The sequence below is a fragment of the Crocodylus siamensis genome, chromosome 3 (genome assembly GCF_052110815.1).
Source record: "Crocodylus siamensis isolate JL-2025a chromosome 3, ASM5211081v1, whole genome shotgun sequence".
Lineage (NCBI taxonomy): Eukaryota > Metazoa > Chordata > Crocodylia > Crocodylidae > Crocodylus > Crocodylus siamensis.
Window position 1 is genome coordinate 98,654,835 of NC_143397.1, and position 21,478 is coordinate 98,676,312.

Here is a 21,478-nt window from a genome sequence, read left to right on the forward strand (position 1 = left end):
AACATCTAATAAAATTCAATCTGTTCCTAGCCAAGAGGCTGCAAAATGCCTAGCAGTGCGGTGCCACTTCACTGAGAACTCATAACTGCCATGCTAAGTCAAATGGCAATGGAAGAAGCATTTGGTTTGGTTTTCGTTAATGATTTTGCAAAAGAGGCAAACAGAGCATAACTAGCAGCAGAGTTCATTAAACTGGGAGGTGTTGCAAGCACTAGTGGAAAAAAAAGTAAGATAAAGGAGTCTTGAGAAGACAGAATTTGAGATTAAATCCAGCAGCTGCAAACACTTAAGCTGAAATCTTGCCTTCATCAGGGATCAGATTTCATATCCAGAAAGCTGTAATGCTGGTAGAGGCTGAGGTGTCAATATGGAATGCAACAGGATGGGGGGAAAGCATCTCTGCTAGGGGAAAAGCATGGAATCATGTATCGGAGAAGTAAGAGCTCCTCACTTGACAGCCTGGATGAGATAATGCTGCTGTTACTTCTTTGCACTTCAGTATAGGAAAGAAGTTGATAAAGTTGAACTAAATTCAGAGAGGAGTAGCAGAAATGGTTAGGGGTCTGCACAGACTGAGTTCTAAGAAAAGATTCAATGCACAGAAACATGATAAGGAAAGATTAAACATCAGCAGGAATTTTGCTGGAAAAAGCAGTGAGCAATCATGTAATTAGAATGTATCCTATTGCACATGCACAAAGGGAAGGGGGGAGAATTAACACTGCTCCCAGAAACCTTAATTCTAGCCTTTGAGAGCTTGACTTTGCTACTTATATGTGCTTTAAATCTTTTTATTTAATATGTAAGCAAACAAAGAAAAGAAGGGGTAGGCAGCTCTGACTTGGTTAGAAATATGATACTTGACAACTGCGAACTCCAAGGAAGAAGAATAATTTAGGATGCTGCACGTGGGATATAGCTAAGAAAAACAGGATGAAACTAAGCAGAAGAGATCTTCCAGTTTTTAGCAGGGCATATCTTCTGTTGATGGGATCTGGGGAATTGACTCTCACAGGGGATGTTGAACATCCATTAGTTGGGCTATTCTAAAACTGGCTTGATGAAGCAGGGTAATTTGTCTTGTCAGGAGGATCAAAACAAATGGATCTTTTGGTTCTTTTGGACACTCAGCGAAGTCTCAGTACTTCTTGACCGTTTCCACGTGATAAAGGAAAGATGATTTAACACCAGTGGAAATAGAAGAATGTTGACAATCTGCCTCTATTGGTAGATTAGATTACCTTGACTCCTGACCCTCTGGAAAGCATCATCTACTTAATGGTGACTCTTCTACAGAGCACAAGGAGTAGGAGCAGCATCTTTCTCCCTGTAACTGTAAGGAGGTCACCATTAGCAGTTTAAGGTAAGTACGGTTTAAATGGAAGAAGTAAATTAAGTGGACAAATACAGTGTCTGGCTTTTCCTAGTGTGGGCCCCCAATCTTGGTTCTGATCCAGAATAGGATTAGAATTTTCTCAGTTAAAAAATCATCAGGCTTGGGGTTTTTGCTTCAGGTTGATCATTATAATGGTTCCACTGGCACACTGAGGTCCATAATGGGATCTAAACTTTCCCAGGTTTCACAGCTGTTCAGAACCAGGATTTTAACTTAAGCCTTTGATAGAGCTAAGTAAGTTTAGGTTTAGTAAGAAGTGAGAATATAATTAACATGTTAAAGAGATTCTGTTTGGAAAGGAAAATAATAGCATGTATTCCTAATTGCTAGCTAGTGACAGAAAGAGCAGTCAGACTTTCAGCGCAGCTTTAAGCAGTTAGGTGACCCAACAATCAGTGAATTTCAACAGAAATTGGGACCCTTACTACTGAAAATCCCAACCAAAAAGTAAAGCAGCCTTCATGACAGGTATTCTATCTTGGCAGAGAAGCATCTGCTATTGTCTATAAAGTATACTGTGAGTCCTTATCCCATGAGCTATTTTTAAATATTTCCCCTTACACACACACGTCTGAAATACCTGCTGGGCAGGACTAAACAGCATCTGAAACTGTCCTGTTTCTCCTTCTCCCAACTGAGCACTGAAGCATAAGTGTTGTGAGTTAAAAATTCAGGATGCAGTGAAGAATTTAAACCAATCTGTCTGTTCCTCATGTAACACCTTAAGTGGAAATCAGTTACAAAAATTAACCCCCTGAATGTTCTTAAATTCCCTCATGCTTGATTAAAATGAAACACACATTTCTCCTGCATTCTATAGGCCTGGGACTCAAAAGGCCCCAAAGCTTTGCATGTAACCTGTCACGATCTGAGGAAGACATATTCCAGGAGAAAAATGGTTTTGCATGACAGTTACAAGAAGAAATGTTATCAGATATTTCTAAGACTTTCTGGAGCACCTGGTTCTGTGTTTGTGGGCAGGGCCTAGCATGACACTACAGCGTTTGCCATGCAGAAGAAATACCCTCCAGGGACAATCCCCAACTGGCACTAAAAATAATTGTGTCATGCGCAAAAAATGGTTAGGTAATGGTGACCTCAGGCATGGGCCATGAGCTGCGGGAAGTTGGCTGCATTTCTGTGCAATATAACTGGCCACGTGGGGAAAGAAAGCAAAGTTCCCCAGAAGGGTGGCAGAGATGCTTTTGTCCGAGAGCACATCTGTGGAGGGGATTTGTCAGGATTTCTTCAAATCTAAGTGCCACATGGCTGTCAAGCCACAGAATGGGGGCGGGGGATATTAAATAGTAAAGACACATTTTCTATGTAGGCTTTTCAGGGTTTTTTCCTTAAACTAGAAGAGTTTAGAAGACTAGAAGGCTGGTCTTATTCAACTGCAGATTCAGGATTGCAGGTAGGAAGGATCCAAAAATGTGCTCTTTGAGGGCATTTATATTTTATAAAAATATTTATTAAAACTAAGAAAAAGTATTAAGATAGCAAACTGAAAAGAAAATGAAATGGAGACAAAGTCTGGTGATGAATTATGTAAATCCATCCCAAGCAGTTCTGGAGGTGGCTGTAGAGTCAGGATAGAGAACATCCGACTTCCACCAACCTTCACACTGGAAAACCATCTTTTATAGCCTTCATTTGTAGCTGTTACAGACACTCATTATCTTGCCATATACAGAATTTTGGACTGAGAATCTACCAGTCCCTAAACTATAATGGGTTGGTTTTAAATTCTGCTTTTATCTTCATATCACCTACATCAAGGCACTCCCATAGCACCCATGTGGCCACTTCCACAGAGCTAAACCCTTTCATTTCCTAAAATCCTTGTTTAAACCATTCCCAATCATCATACTGTAAATGTTTGTGGTCATTTGGGGCGCTGGTACATGTGACACCATTACCATGTACACAAGATGAAAATGTTACTTTATGTGGCTTACTGGTGTCGCACTGTACACATTCAAGGGTGTTGCGGGGTTTCATAGATTTCATAGACATTAGGGCTGGAGATCATCGGGTACAGCCCCCTGTCCAAGGGGCAGGAAGTCAGCTAGGGTCAGATCACCCCAGCAGGATAAGCATCCAAGCGTTTCTTAAAAGTATCCAGAGTAGCTGCTTGTACCACTTTTGGGGGGAGTCTATTCCAGACTTTGGAGATTCAGATGGTAAAGAAGTTTTCCTTATGTCCAGTCTAAAACAGTCTTCTAGCAGTTTGTGACTGTTAGACCTTGTCTTTCCTTGGGGTGCCCTGGTGAACAGATGTTCTCCAAGCACCTGATGTACACCCCTTATATACTTATAGGCTACTACCAAGTCACCTCTGAGCCTTCGCTTCTCCAGGTTGAAGAGTCCCATTGCTCGCAGCCTTTCCTCATAAGGCCTGTTCTAGTGACCTCTAATTATGTGCGTGACTCTCCTCTGGACTTTCTCAATCTTTTCCACGTCCTTTCTAATGTTTGGAGCCCAGAATTTGATGCAGTACTCCAGCTGTGGCCTCACCAATACCAAGTAAAGCAGGAAGATGACTTCTTGGGCTTTGCTTGAGACGCATTGGTAGATGCAACCCAGAGTTTTATTTGCTTTGCTGGCTGCAGCATTACATTGGTGGCTGCAGCACTGCATTGGAGGCTCTTGTGGTCAGTCATGACCCCCAAATCTCTTTCATTCATGGTGCTAGTGAATGTAGCACTGCCAAGCCTATAAGTATGATGTGGGTTTTTTCTTCCAAGGTATAGCACCTTGCATTTCTCTGTGTTGAATGTCATCAGGTTTTGATCTGCCCACCTAGCAAGCCTGTCCAGGTTAGCCTGAATTGCCATCCTATCCTCTAGAGTGACCACACTTCCCCATAATTTGGTGTTGTCCATGAACTTAGCCAGTCTGCTTCTGACATATGAATCCAGATCATTTATGAATATATTAAAGAGTACTGATCCAAGTACTGAGCCTGAGGGATGCCACTGGTCACCATGCACCATGTTGACTTGGTTTCATTGACTGTCACTCTCTGGGTCCAACCACAGAGCTAATTCCCCAGCCATTGGACCATAAGGTTGTCAAGGCCACAGTTCACCAATTTTACCATGAGGTCATGATGGGAGACCAAGTCAAAGGCTTTTTTGAAATCTAAATATATGACATCAGCCTCTTCTCCTTTGTCCAGGTAATGCATCACCTGGTCATAGAAGGAAATTAGGTTGGTCAGGCAAGACTTACCCACAACAAAGCTATGTTGGCTCTCTCTCAGAACATTGCCTTCCATAGCCTGTTGTTGATGGTTTCTTTGTCATTTTTTTCCAAGATCTTTCCAGGAATTGAGGTCAAACTGATTGGCCTGTAGCTCCCTGGATCTTCCTTCCTTACTTTCCTGAAGATAGGCACCACATTGGTCCTCTTCCAATCTTCAGGAACCGCTCCCAAGCACCATGAGTTCTCAAATATCTTTGCCATTGTTCATGCTATGATGTCATCCAACTCTTTTAGCACTTTTAGGTACAGTACTTTTGGGTGCATTCCCTCTGAGCTAGCTGACTTGAGGATGTCCAGCCACTCAAGATGTTTCTTCACAAGATCTTCACCAGTTATAGGCATATGATTGCCCTTACCCTGGTAGTCCTGTGTCCTGTTAGGCAGGACTTGGGCTGGTAGAAAACTGATGCAAAGTAATCGTTAGGAGATTAGCTTTCTCCTGGGTGTCAGTTGTCAACTGCCCTATTTGGTTCAGCAAGGGTCTGATTTTGCCCTTGTTTTTTCCCCAACTTCCCATATATTTGAAGAAGGACCTTTTATTGTCCTTGATTCCCATAGCCAGTTTGAGTTCAGTTTCCACCTTGGCTTTTTTGGTCTGCTCCCTCCAGGTGCAGGCAAGTGCTGCATAATCCTTCTTAGTGGTAGTTCCTGACTTCCAACCCTTATAAGCTTCTCTTTTCAGATTCAAGACGTCCATGAGCTCCCTATTGAGCCAAGGGGATCTCCCAGCCCTTTTATTACTTTTCCAATAGGCCGGAATATATTTCCATACAGAAGCGTATTTCATATTTTGGCAACCCTCACTGTAAACAATTTTTTCCTGATGTCCAATCCAAATTTAGTCTCCTGAAGTTTGTGGCCATTGTTTCTAGTTACTCCAAAGGGCACCCTGATAAACATCATATCCCCTATTTCCTGCTGTCCCCTCTGATGAGTTTGTAGACAGCCACAAGATGACCTCTCAGCCTTCTCTTGTGGAGGCTGAAGAGATTCAGGCCCCTTAATCGGTCCTCATGGGGTTTTTCCTGTAGGCCTTTAACTGGATGGGTAGCCTTCCTTTGAACTCTTGCCAGGTTATCTACATCCCTCCTGAAGTGCAACACCCTAAACTGGATGCAGTACTCCAGCTGCAGCCCGACCAATGCCACAGAGAGAGGAAGTATCACCTCACTGGACCTGTTTGTGTTGCACCTACTTACTTCATCACATTGGCGACTCCTGTTCATTTTGGAGTCCGCTATGACTCCAAGATCCCTTTCCGCAGTTGTACTACTTAGAACGGTACCTCCCAGGCTATAGGTGTGTTGATGATTCTTCCTCCCTAGATGCAACACATGGCACTTATCTTTGTTAAACTGCATCCTGTTCTGTTCTGCCCACTTCCCCAGCCTGTCCAAGCGTGTCTGGATTCACTTCCTGGCCTCTAGTTTGTTTACCTCCCCCCATAGTTTAATGTCATTTGCAAATTTGGACAGAGTGCTTTCTACTCCCTCATCCAAGTCACCAGTGAAGATATTGAACAGTACCAGTCCCAGGACAGAGCCTTGGGGGACTCCACTGCCCACATTTCTCCAGGTAAAAACTGACCCATTCACCACCACTCTCTGGGTGTGTCCCATAAGCCAATTTTCCAACCACTGGACTGTGTAATAATCTACATTGCAACTGTTTATTTTATTTATAAGAATTAGGTGAGACACTGTGCCAAAGGCTTTTTTAAAATCTAAGTAAATAACATCTACCTCTGTTCCTTCATCTAAAGATTTTGTGACCCGTTGTAAAAAGAACCCAGGTTAGTCAGGCAGAATCTGCCTGCTATGAACCCATGTTGGTTGCCCCTTAACATTATTTTACCCACTGGTCCCCCACAAGTGTGATTCGTAACTATTTTCTCTAAGGTCTTGCCAAGGATAGAGGTGTGGCTAACCAGCCTATAGTTACTTGGTTCCTCCTTCCTCCCCTTCTTGAAAATAGGGACCACACTGGCCCTTTTCCAGTCCTCCAGGACCTGTTCTGAGTGCCACGAGTGCTGAAACAGTCACACCGGTGGTTTCACTATTGACTCCAGCTAATTCCCTAAGTACCCTAGGATGAAGATCATCAGGGCCTGCCAACTTAAAAACATCCAGTCCCTCCAAGTGCCCCTTTACTAGGTCAGTGCTAACAGTTGGTGGGTTGGTATCTGTTTCGTGCTTACCTAAAGTCCAATTGGGATGCATGCTTGTATCCATGTCCAGGAACACATATGCAAAAAAATCATTTAGGAGCTCTGCTTTGGCCATCCTATCTATTACTAGTTGCCCTAGTCCATCTTGAAGGGGTCCTATGTTACCCTGCACTTTCTTTATAAAGTAGAATCCTCCTTCGCGACTGCCCCCTGCCTCCACAGCCTGTAAACCTCTCTTTTCCCCTTTTGATCTCCTGGATTTCCCTGCTCAACCAAGAGGGTTTCTTTGCTCTTTTGCCCCCTTTTATGTGTACTGGGATGGTCCCTTTCTGTGCTTGCAGGATCAGTCCCTTGAGAAACGCCCACCCTTCCTGGACTCCCATCACTCCAATGCTTTTGCCCATCAGTCCCTCCCTAACTAATCTCCTGAGGTTGTTAAAACTGACCTTCCTGAAGTCTAGCATTTCAGCCCAACTAGTTATCTTTCCCACCTTTTTCCCACCTATCAGTAGGTGGTCACTATCCCCTAGGTTACCCGGTACCTACAGATCCCCCACCAAGTCATCCCCTGGGGCCAGCACCAAGTCTAGTAAGGCATTTCCACCAGTGGGAATGTTTACCTCCTATGTTAGGTGCAGGTCCTGTATGCAGGTTAGAAGCTTGCATGAACCCTCAGACCTGGGCGACTGCTCCTCCCAGCAGATGTCTGGGAAATTTAGGTCACCCATGACAACCAGGTCCTTTGAGTAAACCGCCTCTGAGAGCTCCCTGGAGAATTCTACGTCTAACTCGTCTCCTTCGATTGTACTTCTATTTACAAGTACTAACCTACTGTGGAGTTTATTAGTTCCCTGTGGTGAGTATACACCAAGATGTTTACTAGAGAGCTAATTAAGCAACTCCACAATAAATGTCCCGTATAGACATGCCCATAGTGTAGGTAAACAAAGTCCCCCTACAACTAGACAGGAAAAAAAACAGCACCAGCCCAAAGGTTAGAGAATGAACAAGGAGACTGTGAAGCCCAGAACTAAACCAGGCTGCTTTTAGGCATCAGCTTAGGCTGGGACCTCTTGTACCTCTACAGCCACATGAGTGAGGATGTACTGCCACAGCTGCTAGAGACTTTCCTTAGCCCAGATGGCTGTCAGAGAGGACGTAGAGAACCTGAGCAGAACAGGAGCTGAGGCCATGAACATATTTGGTTGATCCAAAAACAAAGGAGTGTGAAGCAGCAAATAGATGCATAAGAAACACAGAGACTTTTGTAGACTTGCCGCATTAACCGTGCATACAACCAAGATGACAGTGATGCTTTACCATGAACTTTAGCATTCATCTGTCCTGATTTCCATGGTGACTAAGCACAGTATTATCATGGCCCTTTATGTCTCATGAGAGAGTGCTATATACATAGCACGTAATAGGACACGCACACACTTTGATTAGTCTCTAAGGTACAAATCTTCCCTGCCTTCTACTCATTCACTCACAATAAATAAGCATCTGTCTGGAATGGTCTAGGAAGAGCACACCCTGCATGTGTGCAAGGGTTGGGCTAGATGGCAACTGAAGTCCTTTCCAGCTCTTTAGATTCTAGTTCTATCAACAGCACCTGAGCCTATCACTCTGGGAGCTGTGGCTCTTTTTCCCAGCTTGCACACAGTGGAAATCTCATGACAACAGCTGCTCTCACAAGATTCCCACCACCTGGGGATACAATTTCAGCTGACAAATATATAAGATGTTGTTATCTTGGGCCTCCAGGCCTAAATTTAACCCAGGCTCAATCCAAACCCACTTATCTTTAAGGGAAAGACTCCTGTGGGGAATCAGATGCACCACATGACTTAAACCAGAAAGCCACCCCCTGATCAGCTGGCATCATTGATTACACCAAAGATGGGGTGTAAGAGGAAACATCAGGACTAACCCCACTGGAAGCTGGTGAAGTTGGTGAGAGGCCAGATACAGGCTCACAGATTGCATGCAGCTTTTTTGCCCTTTGCAGAGCCTCTTCATGCCACTGCAGTCATCCCAAAGCCACAGGTCAGCTCCCTGTCTAATACACACTGAAAAGCTTCCACCAAGTTTCGCTGCCTTGCCCTTTGGAAGCAATGGAGCTGTGGACTAAAAATATCCCAATTCCCCAGAAAGCTCAATTTTCTTTCTTATTGATCACGGTCCTAGCTAGGATGCATCATAGGTTTCCTAATTCCCCTTACACTAACCCTTCCCACCTGGCACAGCATGGGGAGAAGATCATACACTGAATCCTGGGCCTGGCTATGGGGATCTAGTCTTCTGCTTTGTTGCTGGCCCCTCTGTGAGTGAGGACACACATGTGCAGAAGTGAGGAGTCTGCTTTGATTAACCAGCTAAGAGAGGCCTGTTTGCCAAATGCAAGCTGTGGGGAGCTGGCATAGGGATGGATTCTGCCGGGTTCCTCTTAGGTAAAAAATGCCTGGTGTTGTATTTGCCTTTGCTATTTTCAACCAGTCCCTTCTGAGCACCTCAGCTGGAGTTATAGTCTCTTGCATCAACCTCCAGGTCTAAGTCAGCCACTTTCACTTTAATCTGTGAGCACCTGTGAAGCATGAATCTCCATGGCAGCTGTCTCAGCTGCTACCCAGGGCCTCTAAACTGCAGAGCAGGCCCCCTGGGATGGCTGCAACAGGGCACTCTGAGAAGCACGAGTATCAATTGTGCAAGTTCTCTCTGTGCAGAGGGAGAAAGGGTTTACAAATGCCCTTTTTGTCTTTTGCAAAATGTTCCCTTGAGGGCCTGAACCTGCTCTCACAGGGGTCCCTAGGAGTTTTGCCTTTGACTTCAATGGCAGCAGGTAGGAAAAAGCCTTCATATCACAGCATTTTTTCCAAAAGAGCCTATTTCCCAGTCTCTTCCTCTCCCAGGAGTCTTCCTTGAAAGCTCCCATGCTGGAAGGGAGGGTCTCTTCCCTTCTTGCAGTGAAGGCACCCAACAGGGCTCATAGGGCTGGACTAGAACTTTGCAATTGAGCTTCAGCTGGGGGCAGTGGAGGCTGGGGCCAAGCAGAGCAGGGGCCAAACTGTGACTGTTCTGAGAAACAATGCTTGATCCCTGTCTCCCTCCTGCTCCATAGGGAAGTGAGCTACTGCTGCCCTTTTTCCCAGCACCGATTACTTACTCATCTATGCTGGCTCAGCTGCAACAGCCATTGCATTGTGGGTGATATAAAGACCAGGCTGCACTTGCCCTCTACCCACTGCTTCTCCAGTGTGGCAGGAGCAGTGTAGGCAGAAGCCTGCCAGTGGTGCACAGTCCAAAAGTGGAAAGGTGCTCCTTCCAGCTCTTTTACTTCTGTGTGTGCCCAGCCAGGCACACAAATGGAACCTCAGTTAGAAACTTTGGTTACCTGCCATCATGAACACTGCATGCCCTCCACGGTTGGGGGAGCACAACGAGCTCTGCCACATGGTGGCACAGTTGGCAGTGGGAGCATGGTGTAGGTAAGTGTGGAGCAGCCGCAGGCAGCCACAGCGCTGTCGGCAGCAGGTGGCAAGCGCCAACCAGCGGTCAGCGACCACCCGCAGGTGCCGCTGGGAGCGTTGGCAGCAGCCAGCAGCAATTGTGGACTGTCCACCAGTGGCAGGTGTGGGGGTAGAAACCGACACCTGCCTGCAGGCACTGCCAGCAGTGTTGGTGGCGCCTTTTGGTAGCGGGTGCAATGCCACACTCAGGGGGTGCATGCGTACCCGCATACACCCCCTATGCATCGCGAATGCATGCCAGTTTTCAACTTCACTAGAAGCCATGGCTTGTGGACAGGACCCCCTGATTGTGTCTATATACGTAGTTTAGCTCTGTACACAGTAACAGCACCCAGATGGAGCTACTGGAGCAGCTGTGTCTGTGTGTGCATCCCCTGCCAAGGCACCATGAAAAACCTGCCCATGTTTCCCAGAATGCACTGGTGAAGACTGGAGAAGCCGCATGGCAAGGTGAGCATAAACACAAAAGTTCTGTTAACTGGAGGAGAAAGGCATTGATTGCAATAGAATGTTGTCCCCCTAACGCCCTTCCCTCGCAGGTCTCAACCTCACACAGTTCAGCTTCCATGCTTAGGATGGACCTCATGTTCATTTTATACACACAAAAGTTGTGGCAAATGAGACTTGCCCAGAGTCTCACAGTAAGACTATGACAGAATCTAAAGAGTCCTGGTGCTCCAACTAGGTGCCTACTTTCCTCCCTCAACACTGCCTGGTCATTTTTCAGTCCTAAAACCATACATCTTCATTCCCCTGTAGCCTGAAAGTGTTGAGGCTGATACTATTGATATCAGCCCTGAGCACAGCACAACTTAATTCTGCTTCCTCTATGTGAAACACAGACAGTCCTTCCTTGGAAAAGTGATGGTTTGTTCCCTGAAAAAAATGCATACCAGCATTTATTTATTCTTGCAATATAATCTAATGAATTAGGGCTGGGGGGTCCAGATGGGAATGGCAAGCTTTGACACTAATTTGTTACACAAGTATAGACAAGTCACATAACCCTCTGTGTTCTTCAGTTTTCCCATCACTGTAACCAGGATGTAGTAACTACCAACTTTTGCAAAACAGCCTGACATAAGCAAATGACCAGCAAAGTGCTGTTCAGTGTACTCATGCATATAGCACAGCTGTGTGTAGCAGCAAGCAAGGAGACACCTGCCTTGCTATTGCCATAAGTGCTAAACTGTGGTGTCTTTTGCAATCAAGGGAGAGCTTGTGCCTGGTCATAGTACAACTCTGATGCAAGGCAGCAGCTCAGCAAACTCAGCAAGAATTAACTTGCAGGTGTCACTTCAAGATGGGAGAGGGGATCTCTGGAGCACAGAATGAGGATGGGATGTAACCACCAGAGTCTAGAGGAGCAGGGTGAAATTTTCGTAGTTTCATAGTTTCATAGTTTCTAGGGTCGGAGGGGACCTGAGTAGATCATCTAGTCCGACCCCCTGCCATGGCAGGAAAGAGTATTGGGGTCAAACGACCCCAGCAAGGTGGTCATCTAACCTCCTCTTAAAAACCCCCAAGTAGGAGCCTGCACCACTTCTCTTGGAAGCTGGTTCCAGACCCTGACCGTGAAGTAGGGCCTCCTGATATCTAACCTAAACCTGCGCTCTGCCAGCTTGTGACTGTTATTCTTGGTCACTCCTGGCAGTGCTCGGGGGAACAGGGACTTCGCCAGTGCCTGCTGGTCCCCCCTGACTAGTTTATAACAGGCCACTAGATCCCCCCTCAGCCTTCTCTTGTGGAGGCTGAACAGGTTCAGGTCCTGTAGCCTCTCCACATAGGGCCTGCCCTGCTGCCCCCTGATCATGAGAGTGGCCCTCCTCTGGACCCTCTCCATGCTGTCCACATCCCTCTTGAAGTGCGGCGTCCAGAACTGGATGCAGTACTCCAGCTGCGGCCTGACCAAGGCCACATAGAGGGGGAGGATCACCTCCTTGGACCTGCTCGAGGTGCATCTGTGGATGCATGACAAGGTGCGGCTGGCCTTCCTGACTGCATCCCCACACTGCCGGCCCATGTTCCTCTTGGAGTCAATGATGACTCCAGGATCCTTTTCCACCTCTATGCTGACAAGAGGGGAGTTCCCCAACCTGTAAGTATGGTGCCGGTTGTTCCGCCCCAGGTGCATTACTTTGCACTTGTCGGTGTTGAATCCCATCCTATTCTCATCCGCCCACCCTTGTAACCTGTCTAGGTCTGATTGTAGCCTGTTGCTTCCTTCTAGTGTGCCCACTGCCCTCCACATCTTAGTGTCATTAGCAAATTTGAACAGGGTGCTTTTTACCCCCTCGTCCAAGTCACTGATGAAGATGTTGAACAGTGCGGGCCCGAGGACCGAGCCCTGGGAGACCCCACTGCCCACATCCCTCCAGGCTGAGAAGGATCCATCCACTACCACCCTCTGGGTGCGGCCCTCCAGCCAGTTAGCGACTCATTTGACTGTGTGGGTGTCGACACCGCAGTCCCCCAGTTTCTTAATGAGAACGGGGTGAGAGACAGTGTCGAAAGCCTTCTGAAAGTCCAGGAAGACTATGTCCACTGCTACCCCTGCATCTAATGATCTGGTGATGTGATCGTAAAAGGCCACCAGGTTGGTCTGACAGGACCTGCCGCTAACGAACCCGTATTGGTTGCCCCTAAGCATGCAGTTCCCTGCTGGTCCCTCGTGGATGTGTGCCAGAATAATTTTCTCAAACAGCTTGCCCAGGATTGAGGTAAGACTAACTGGCCTATAGTTTCCCGGGTCCTCCTTCTCCCCCTTTTTGAAGATGGGAACGACATTGTCCCTCTTCCAGTCCTCCGGCACCACACCAGAGCACCACGAGTGCTCGTAAAGCCGTGCCAGGGGTCCTGCAATGACCTCATCCAATTCCTTTAGGACTCTAGGGTGGAGATCATCCGAACTGGCTGACTTGAATACATCCAGTCCCTCCAGAAGCTCCCTAACTAGTTCCCCACTAACCCTTGGCCCAGGTGTGCCTCCCCTTGGGCCCAAGGGGGGCCCAGCAGGAAGGTGGCTGTTCTGGTCTCTACTTAGGAAGACGGAGGCAAAGAAATCGTTAAACACGTTAGCTTTGTCGTCTGCTGTGACGACCCAATTTCCCAATGCGTCCTGCAGGGGCCCCACATTACCCAGAACCTTCTTTTTACCCCCTATGTATTTAAAGAAGGACCTGTTATTGTCCTTAATCTGGGAAGCTAGTCCTAGTTCCATCTCTGCCTTGGCCTTCCTAGCCTCCCCCCTACATCCCCGAGCGACTGCAGTATAGTCATCCCTGGTGATGTCCCCTTCTTTCCATTGGGTGTATGCCTCCCTTTTAGCAAGGAGACATTCCTGAATGCTTTTGGTGAGCCCTGGAGGCTTGTGTGCTCTCCTGCTCCCTTTGATCCTCGTTGGGATTACCTTCCTTTGGGCTTGGAGGATCGTCTCCTTAAGGACCGACCACTCTCCTTGGACACCTGGCTCCCCTCCCCTCCAGGACCTCAGCGCTTCTCCAACTATGCTCCTTAGCTCGTTGAAGTTTGCCCTCCTGAAATCTAGGGCTGCTGCCTTACTGCAGGCCTTTGCCACCTTGCGCTGGATGGTGAATTCCAGCAGGCGATGATCACTGTCGCCCAGGTGGTTGACAGTGGGAGTGTTTTGAGAGAGCTTTGCAGAGAAAAATAACTTACCTGCACTGCTCTGCTGATCATGCTTTTACTGTTCCTTTGCTAGAACTATGCTGCCATTAGATAAGCTTCCAAAGCCATACCACTAAGGGATTGAGTAGGAGTCTGTCATGGGTTTGATGCAGCTGAGTGCATGGACCCTGACTACTCTGCTGATGCCACACTTGACCCCACCACGAAAACCATCTGAGGCTTAATGAGCCATTTGTACCCCCTGGACAGCAGCTTCACATCTAGTTTCACCTCTAAGTTGGTGCTTGGGGCTGGTGCCCTGTTTCTCCATCCATAGTTACACTACTGATTAAAACCCTGTGAACCCAATTCCACGCAGACCAGCTATGAGGTGAGGAGGGGCTCCAGGAGGTCCCAAAGAAGTGGGGAGAAGGGTGGTTTATATGTATGGCTTTTTTCCCTTCCATGTCACTGGCATCCCTTGGCCCTCTGAGTACAGAACCAGAACTGGCCACCTGAGTCCAAGTTAGCTTTCAGGGCTAGAATCCTTCCTTTCAAAGCATTTTTAATAGCATTTTCCCATTCTTGGCCTCTCTGTCTTTCCCTTTGTGCCCAATCCCTTTCAAAGCCCTTTGCATTGACAAGCACAGGCCTTCTGGTTCAGCTGGAAATGTCTCCAGCATGCTGCTCCCTTGTGATCCACAGCTCTGTCTCGGCTAATTACAGGACTAGGGAGAACACTTGCTCTAACCTGCTGCCTTTTTGTGTTTACATGTTTTGGCTCAAAAAATAAAGAGCAATTTAAATCAATAGGCAATGAAAACAGCTCCCACGCTGTCTATTAAGACTGCATTAATAGAAGACCATCTGCTCCTGGAACAGCATAGAGGGGAGAGGGAGTTTCAGACAGAAATGAGCAGAGATGCTGAGAAAATTTTTTATGTGGATGAGCATGGACTCTTTCCATTTGTGGCAGCACTCAGAGCATAGGAGGCCAGCATGTTTCATTCTTCAGAGCCATCATTGCCTTCCGGGGCCAATGAGAAAAATTGAAGGAGTGGCAGGGAGGGGGAGCGGGGAGGAAAGGATTGGACTTTCATTATTCTGACATCCACTAGAAATTATAATTTGTTGATGGGCTAATGCTGCCTGAATCTTCATGTGTACTGGTGACTAGTGAAGTCAGTAGGGGGGAAGGAGGGCACAGCTATTTTCAGTAGCAGCAAAATTAGATCTGCTGTGTTGAAACCATGTGCATTAGGAACCTTTAACATTAGGGGGTAAATCCTTTAAAAAATTCTTTAATTACTCATTAATATGCTGAGAAATCTGCCAGGTGTTTCAAGGATGTGTGTGTTCCCTTTGGCAAGACAGCAGATGAGCTCAGGACTGTTTATAACTGCAGCCCAAGTGATGGGCTGTAAATTCAAGAGAAATTTTGTTTTGTTCTGGTTTTTAAATTATTCACATGAAAAACAGCTGCCTCCTTGGCATGCAGACAACCCTCACGATAACTTGGGAAGCAAAAAAGGGCAGGTTCATTGTGCCAGAGGCATTATGTATCTAATCGCTACAAAAATACCCTGCACCTCATCACATGCTTACTTTGGCTTATAAGGCTCAAAAAAGGCTCAGGACGCATGTTTGCACAAAGGTGAAGTTTGATAACGGTGCCTCTCCCTTGCAGTGATAGTTTGCCTGATCCCTGGAAACGCCACCTGCATTACACAAAGTAATCAAATGGAAACTTCATGTTTAATTACTAGGACAGGGTAAGGGCTTCACTTACATTACAGTAAACATGGTAGCTTAGGGTGTCAGGAAATTTGGGCCCAACTCTCCTCTTAGTGTGGTCAAGCACAAAGCTTCTTAAGAGCTAAACAGGACAAGAATGGATTCCTGTTTCTCAGTACTAACCACAACTTACCTCAAGGACACTTCTCAAACACATTGGAAATGCAAGTATTATTAGTAATCCCATTATCATCACTTGCAAACTGCAAACCAGCACACAGTAGGGCTGTGTGAGACTTAGGACAGAGCTTCAGATCCGGAGAAGGTTCCGACACTTCGAGGTCTGAAGCAGCATATCTGTGTCAAAGTGCTGCCTTGTTCAGCTTCCGGAAGTGGTTTGGAGCGGCTTCGGAGATCAGGCCATAGGGTATAATGGGGAAACAATAAAATATCTATATATTTTTTGGTTTTTCTCCAATTTGGATGAAACTTTCAGGGATGGTAGACTATACATGGAGGATGAAGTCTGCCATGTGTTGAGAAGATCAGTCCAGGGGTTTGGGGGAAATGACACCCCAAATTTGTGAAAGCAAAACTCCTGTCACATCTAGACATTACAACATAGCAGGGCAGAAACTGCAGGGATAGTAGCTTTTACTGTGGCCACAAAGTTTGCCAAGTTTCAAGAAGATCGGTGCAGGGGTTTGGGGGAAACTGCCCCTCAAGCTGCAGACAAGCAAAACTCCTGCCATAGGTGCTTGTGGGACTGACTCTCTCTGTCTTGGGGAGGGGAGACACTGCTGCAGGCCTGGCTGCTAAGCTGCTGTGTCCCCAGTTACCAATCAATCAATCATGATTCACTCAGGGACCAGGGACTCAGGGCCCAGCTCAATACAGAGGGGCATCAATTAGCACCTACAAAACCAGGCTAAGGAGAGGAAAGACTCGATAAAAACAATCAACTGCCCCAAGACAGACACAGTCTTGGCATGAGTTTTGCCTGTCAGCAGCTGGAGGTGCAGGGCCCCAGACTCCCCCTGCACCGATCTCCTCCACAGCTGGCAGACCTCACAGCAGGGGCTGCCATCCCTGCAGCTCTCACCCTGCTGCGCCTTAGGGCACACACTGTCACCTGTGGCACAAGTTTTGCAGTTGCCCCTAAACCCCTGCACCTATGTCCTTGAAACTTGGCAGACTTTGTGGCCTCAGTAAGAGCTACCACCCCTGCAGTTTTAACCCCCCTGTGTTGTAACACACAGCCATGACATGAGTTTGGCTTTCAGGAATTTGGGGTACAGTTCCCCCCAAGCCCCTGCACCGATCTTCTTGACACTTGGCAAGTTTAATGCTCTCAGCAGAGGCTACCATCCCTGCAAGTTTCATCCAAATTGAATAAAAATCAACAAAGTTATAGATCTTCCATTGATTCCCCATTATACCCTATAGCCGGATCTCTGAGGCGGCTTCGAAGCTTTGGAGCTGCTTTGGCCAGATCAAGGTGGAAACCCAGTCCAGAGCTCCAGATTGGATCACGGCCATCTGAAGCAGCCAGATCTGAAGCCAGACTGGATCGCTGCCAACTTGCACAGGCCTAGCACACAGTACACAGTAACAACCCTCCAGGCAGCACTATTCCTCAAAGAGATAGAGTAGTACTGGTGTATCCTATAAATAGCCTGGGAATCCTTTGGGTTTAAAGCCAAACTCAGCAAATACTTTTTAGGAACTGACAGATGAATAGGGTATTGTTGAAGTAAGTGTATCATTTTGTCAAAGCCGCTATTGTTGTTCAGTGGTAGACTCCTTATCTACCCCATGGGAAGTCTGAGTTTGATTCCTGGACATGCATATAACTACAGACACTGAGGCACCAAATGTCTAGACTCAGTCTGGCCTTTGGATACTGTCTCAATGGTCTAAAGCATGGGGTGGAAGGTCTGGGCAGCCTCAACTCAACTTAGCCTGCTATCGGAGGTGGTTCAAACACCTACATTGAACACCTTCAAGAGCAAATTGGATGCTTATCTTGCTGGGATCCTATGACTCCTGCCGACTTCCTGCCCTTTAGGCGGGGGGCTGGACTCAATGATCTTCCAAGGTCATTTCCAGCCCTAATGTCTATAAAATCTATGAACTCCTCCATACTCCTGCCTAGACACACATATCAAAGGTCATGGTGAGCTATCATGCATACACGGTGATCCAGAAGGATTGACAGTTACCTACTACATATCATCAACTTTTTGATGACATTTTGGGGGAAAATTTGTAAGAAGAACAGTGTGGGAATGATGCTGAACCATTATGGTTCAAGAAATTTGCAAGAAGCAAGGATTTTTGTGGGTGATGTCTTTTATTAGACCAACTTTATGGTTGGCATAGACTTAAACTTTCAAATGCAATACATACTTTTTGCATTTGCAGCCTTGTCTAAATCTATCCCAACCATGCAGCTGGTCTAGTAAAAGATATTACACACAAAAATCCTTGCCTCATATGAAAAATAGCCATTTTTCAGAGGCTGATATCTAGCTATATCTTATTGTTCATTCCTGAAAGGAAATAGGATTTCAGGCCTCTCCAGGATCTTCCAGTACTTGAAAATGGGCTTTTGCAAATATTCTTTAAAGCAAAAAAGAATTTTTTTACCACATGATGATGAATTTGTAGATTTAAGCAGTACTGTAACTGATGGGGAGTGACCAGGGCAGCAGCCCTAGGTACCACCTTTGTGGTGCTAACTGCACCCCATGATCAGCATCCTAGTAGCTGTCACTACACTGTGCATCACAGTTGCCCCAGGCATGGAGTCCTAGATTTAGACCATGATTGTGCAGAGCAATAATGATTTGGGGTGTCCATTTTGAAACTACCTGAAAGGGCCTTATTCTCAGAAATGCCTGAGAAAACCCAGATCCCCTTCTAATATCTTGGGTTGAACACCAAAAAAATTGAGGCCCCCAAACTCACCAGTTATGTTGGAGAATCTTGATCCCAAAAAAATGCAAAGACTTACAAAAGATTTGCACTTCATAAGAACGGAAAGCTCTTCTTTACCCAGGGATGTAGGCAACGACAGTGCAGCTCACAACTCTGATGAAGTAGGTATTCTTCTGAGCAGGCCAGGAGGCTATAAACAACGTGATGTAGATGTCTGTCCACTAGAAGCCTAACTGAAACCATTGAACTTAAGTCAACCTGCCCCTGGAGGGTAAGAACTTTCAATCTCTACATTTAAACTAGCGAACTAAAAGTGAAAGTCCCTGTGCAAGAAATCCAGCCCTTTCTAAGTTGAATGTTTTTAAATGAGGTATTCTCTTTGCTTCTCCCAGTTTATCTTCATCCCTTTGTTAACTGAACAGAATTTGACAGATTCAGTCCAGAATGGCAGTGTCTTCACAATATAATCATCTGTCATTATGTCAGCTAATTCCCCATCAGAATAATTAACTCCCACCTGGACAGCATCTTGATGCAGGCAAGTTGAATATCATGACTTAAGGACCCCCACTAATGGGCTGTCTTGAGTCCAAGGGATTCATAGAGGGTGGCAAAGCCACCTACCCCACTGCAAAAGAGATTCCTCAGGCAAGTAATATGGCCCTGAAGATGAGTGACCAAAATATGTTGGAATGCATGTAACCCTCCATTTTTCCTAAAAACACCAAGAGGACAATGTCTTATTTCTATTTAGAGAGAAAAGATAAACTTAAAACTCAGGAGTGGTATCAGGAGACAGAACGTCTTCCCCTGAAAGCATTAATGACTCTATTGTCTGACCTTGAACAAGCGGCAGAGACTTTCCAGGCCTCCAGAACAACAGTAAGTACCTGTCTCCTTCCCTCTTAAGGTCTCATTCTGCCCATCACAATTCGCACTGTTGCACTTTTCATGTAAAACTGACAGCAACAGCAAAGACCCTACTAGACATCAAGGCATCTTTGGCATGTCTCCCCTTTGAGCATAAAAGTCATCCCCAAGGTAGTCATAAGTTTGTGTTCTACTGGCCTGTTCTGGAGTACTAGTTGTTTTTATTGAGAAATGGTGTTTGGACAGAAGAGGGGTGTCAGTGTATGTGTGTGGTTATTTTTTTTTTCTTTTTTGTCATTAAGACTTTCTGGAGGAGGTTGTGTTTGCAAGGCAGCTGGATTCTGAATTCTCCCTGAGACAACAGAGGACGCTTTGTCCCCTGCTCTCACATGACTCAACCTGAGCTTCAAGTTCTTTGTCGTAGAGGAACATGGCTGTCATGGTGGTTCACAGGTCAAAATTCAGGCTTTCACATAGCAGGGCTGGATCCATTGAGTGCTTTGAAGGCAAACATTATGGCCTTATATTGGCATCTACAGCCTACTGGGACATTGGGATGTAGGGGGCTAGGACACAGGCTCTGGAAGGAAAGTGAGCAGTGCTGGAACCTGTGCATGGGCTTCTCATTTAGTGTCGGCTACCATGAATGACTCCGGAGGTGGCAAATGTCTGCATGTCAGCATCTCACTGAGTGAGAACTAAATGAGGATATTGTAACTGTCTTATAGTTTTTAGCAAAGACTTTATATTATTTTCTCTTTTCTGTATAACTGCCGCACGGCACTCTCACATTTATGTAACCTTGAAGTAGACTGTTAATCAAAATGAACGCTTTGTACTTTTCTCCACTGGCATTAAGCTACACATGCGCATTCTGTAAATTTCATTTCTTATCTAAAAGTGTCATTTCTGCAGAAATGAAACTTATGTAAAAAATCTGCCTAGCAATAATTATGTAAAAGAAAATTATCCTATCTGTATACTATAGTTAGTGTCATAGAGGCAGTCCAACAAACATTTATAAAAGAGGCAAAAAGCAGGAAGCAGCAGAGACGACAACTGGAAAACTCTGTGGGCCTGATCACCCCGCAGACCGGTTCTCAGCCTCCCCGCCTGGGCGTATCCCAGCGAAGATAAAGGCCTCAGAAATCCGACAACTGACAACGATTCACTGTGTTACAGTATTGCTTTGTGTTTCCCAATTATGAGCCGTTGACCAGTTCTGGGACTTAAGGAGTCGGCAGCCGCACCTAGCTTTGGACTTGTTCCACTGTTGGAGAGCAAGGGCTGGCTCTGGAACCTCGTGAACCAACGGACACCCTATAGACTATCCCATTCATGAGCTGTTGACCAGTTCTGGGACTACGGAGTCGGCAGCTGCTGGCTCTGGAACCCCGTGAACCAACAGACCCCTTTAGTATCCAGCATACTGTAACTGAAGAAACATCGGAGACTCCGCTTCTCGACTGCCTCTCATCGTAGCTTAGACAGCATATCTACGCTCGTTATACTTGTATTTACTGCAACTTCGTTCCAACCGGCCTCCCCTCTTACTTGTAAGAGGGTGAGGCCAGGTGAGTGAATAAATCTTTTTATTTTACTCTATATCTGCTCCGTAATAACTTTTATTACTAACATTCCATATCAATGAGCCGTTGACCAGTTCTGGGACTACGGAGCCGGCAGCCGCACCTAGCTTTGGACTAGCTCCACTTGTTGGAACACAAGGGCTGGCTCTGGAACCTCGTGAACCAACGGACACCCTATAGATTAAGAGACACTAACTACTTACTCTAAGTCGTCTACTTGTGCCAACTTGGCGAACCTCGAGGGCGGCTAAGAGCTACCTCAATCCCGCCCCACAAGCCGCGCGCTCGCACAACTCCGCAAAGCCCGCGGCTCCCCTAAGCGGTGCCGGAGCCGCTAGCCCGGCATTTCGCCACAGAT

The 21,478-nt window shown here is 46.3% G+C and overlaps 1 long non-coding RNA gene across 1 annotated transcript; it reads left to right on the plus strand.

Moving 5' to 3' along the window:
- Positions 1-1,071: 1,071 nt before the first annotated feature.
- Positions 1,072-21,047, plus strand: LOC149868570 (uncharacterized). Its single transcript, XR_016441007.1, has 3 exons — positions 1,072-1,363; positions 19,416-19,543; positions 19,834-21,047. It is a non-coding gene; the product is annotated as an uncharacterized LOC149868570 (long non-coding RNA).
- The last annotated feature ends 431 nt before the right edge of the window (positions 21,048-21,478 follow it).